We start from the raw sequence: 3355 nt of genomic DNA on the forward strand, positions 1-3355 counted from the left end.
TCCAGGTACCCATACCCAGGTCTAGGCAGTTCTGAGCCCGGGAATGGAGTCATCAGGAAGAGAGGGTGGACTTGGCCTTCAGCTAGATTTGTCTATTTTTCAGTAGAGGAGAAATTCCTGTAAGATAAAGGCACCAAGCTGGGAGTGGCATGCATACCTGTAATCCTAGTACTCCAGAGGTCCAGACAAGAGGGTCAGAAATTTGAGGTCATCCTCAGCTACATGGCAAGCTTACTGGCAAACCGGGCTACGTGAGACCCTGTCTCAAAACAAAACAAGATAAAAGGAACTGTTTTTGAAGAGAACATCCTTGGACAGGTACCTATCTATGGTACCCAATACTGTACATCAGTCATCCCTGTTTCCCTCTGGGTCATCTCATCACCTCTAGGAGACCCACTTCTCATGAGTCATTCTCTCCCTGCCCACCCCTGGATCTTCCTATTCTGGCTTCACATTGAGCACCCTCAGTGTGTGGCTCCTTGTGTTGGCTCCACATCATAGTTTCAAGAGTCATGGCATGTAGCAGTGCTTTGGATTTTATCACAGATAATATTCCATCCTGTCAATGTGTGTATGGTTCCCTGGTCACTAGTGGACAGCATCTGGGTTGTGCTGTTTATACCATGGATGCCGCTTCAGGGACCTCTCAGACACTGGCATGAACTGCTCAGGGTGGGAGTGAAGATATAGAGTTGGATGGGAGAAGTGTCTCCTTCGTCCTGTTGCTGGGGGAAGAAATAAGAAGCGCACGCCACTCTTGAGAGCTCTGTGTTCATGGGTACAAGGACAAGATAGCTTAAAGGAAGTCACTTGCTTAGTCCCAATGCCAGTGGGCTTGTGGGGATAACTATTGGTTACAACCCATGACAAGGGTGCTCTAGCTCCTGCTCCTGGGTGGAGGACAGGACTGGCTTGTCCAGGCTTTGTGATTGGCCCCTGCTGAGGTATAAAATGCATGAAACCCCTGTCCCCGAGAACTCACTGGGTGGAGCAGAGGATCTTGGTTGGCTTTGCTTCATTGTGGGTTCCCCAGATATAGGCTAGTCTCTGTATGAACCCCACACAGCTGTGGGAAAATATCTCTGTATGTTTGTCTGAGCTGACCCATCATGATTGCAAGAATCACCCAAACTCAAGTTGAACACTCATGATTCTAGCCAGGGTTTCCAGCTCCACCATGCCCTGTCCTTGGGCCTACTTGTCTAGTGATCAGTGGTTCTGTCAGGTGACTGAGTAAGTCATTCATTCACTTACCTATCCATCCATCATTTATTCATTTCATTCTCCAAGAATCAAAACCAGGTATTGAAAGTCACAAGAGTAAACGTGTTGGGGATGATTGCTTTGGAGGACTTCTCAGCCATCCATGTCATCATGGGCACAATACTTATTTGTTTATTTGCTTATTTATTTATTCTCAGGCAGAGTCTTGCCTTGTTGCTCCTGAAGGCTTGGTATTCACCATAGCCCAGGCTGGCTCTCCACAACTCCACTGCCTGAATGTTGCTTGTGTTACCTACCATGCCTAACCACATGTAGCTGCAGTATCCAGGGGACCTAAGGTAACATGGTGGTCCCAGCTGAACTTCTCCTTGCTCCTGTGAGGAGGTGCCTGGCCCCCATGTAGGTGGATAGTGAAGTTCCAAGAGGCTAGAAGCTGAGGCTTCCTTCTGCAAGTTGTTATTTAATGGTGTCCTGGGGGATCTGGGATCTTTGTCCACTATACCTTCTCTGGGAAAGAGGCAGCCTAGAGGTGTGTGAGCCTTGGGTTCACTGGGTACACCTTGAGCTCTGTACCCACCACAACTTGGCCAGCACTGGTCACAGCCAGCCTTTGTAGTGACTTCCATTTCTCTCTTGTGTATGGCTCTCACCTCTGTGTGATATGGCTTCTTCTCTGTCTTACCTCTGGAGACGGGTCTTGGTCTCTGTCAGTGTCCTTCCCTGCTGGGTGACCAAGAACCTTGGAGTGAAGCTGAAAGGGTCTTTCTCTTATCACCTGTGAGGTGGCCTGGAGAGGCAGGTTACTCAGCTGTGTCTCTTGGGAAGATGTAAATAATCATGCTTCCCCAGGTTAGCCAGTATAGAGAGGACACTTCCCTGCCTACAGGAGGGAGGTTTTCTAGTGGATTCTGACACAGCAGCAAGTCTTTGGCTGCCCGAGCGCTGCGGAGCCTGAAGCTTCCACCAATAGTCCCAGAATCACCTCAATTGCCTGTGGTCACTGTAGTTGACAGTAGCAGGGTAGTAGAGACTTGCTCAATGTCACTCTGCATAGTTGACCAATTCCAGGCTGCTAGACTCTGAGTCCCAGTCCAGTGGGGCCACGTTCCCAAGCCATGTTTCTTATATAACCCAGGTGGGAACAAAATGGAGCCACTCCCAAGTGTACTCACTTTTGTGGACATGGGGTCTTCTAGCCACACACCCTTGATGCCAGGGTCTGGAGGAAGGAGATAGGACAACTGAGTTGGCCTTATCTGTTGTCCAAGGTGACCTGCAATTCTCATGACCTGATATTGGCTTAGGACCCTCAGGAAAACTGGTGGCTCTGTGACTACCTGACCCAACCCCACTTCTGAGCAAAAAGGTATCACTTTGGAGACATTGAGGCCCTGGGCCAGATGGGCCTTTAGGGGACTAAGGCCAGGGAGCTACCCATCTCCCTCCCTGGGCCCCGTTCCCTGGAGTAACTCCAGCCTCCCCAGGGCACTCAGGAATGAGTTGATGTCGCCTCAGAGAGAGGCCAGTGCCCACTGGGTAGGAGGCATCTCTGTACTGGGCCTAGCTAAAAATAGCAGGGGGATTCGGACAGGGACAGCCGGTAGCAGGCTAATCAGGGAGGGACTGGGAGGGGGACGGGGCAACCCAGGACCGCTGTCAATGGTGCCGGGGCTCCCACCCTGTTCCCTGCTGCCTGGCCAGCCTCGGCCCAGCTGACAGGCTATTTTTTCCCCTGCTTGACTAAATATGGTCAGGGCGCACAGCCCGAGGGGGGCCACTTGGCCGGGCCGCGTGTTTGGGATGTTTGGCGGGGTATATAAGAACTACCAAGGTGAGGTCGCTCCTGATCCAAGGGCCCCTTGCCCCACCAGCGTTGGGTCAGGCCATCCCGGCTCTGCCCACCCCTCCCCCTGCATGCATGAATCTTGGTCTGTGGGGCTGCGTGCGTGTGTGAGCGTGCATACCCGCGGGGCCTTTCGCTTTTTCCCTTTTGTTCTGCTCTGACCTCTACCTGGTACCGACAGGGCTGAGGGTGCAGGAGCTTCCTGCAGCTTCGGCCGGGCAAGGTGTGCAGCTGGGCTCTGCCTGCTTAACTCTGCATCAGCTCTCTCTCTCTCTCTCTCTCTCT

The sequence above is a fragment of the Mastomys coucha genome, unplaced genomic scaffold, assembly GCF_008632895.1.
Source record: "Mastomys coucha isolate ucsf_1 unplaced genomic scaffold, UCSF_Mcou_1 pScaffold15, whole genome shotgun sequence".
NCBI lineage: Eukaryota > Metazoa > Chordata > Mammalia > Rodentia > Muridae > Mastomys > Mastomys coucha.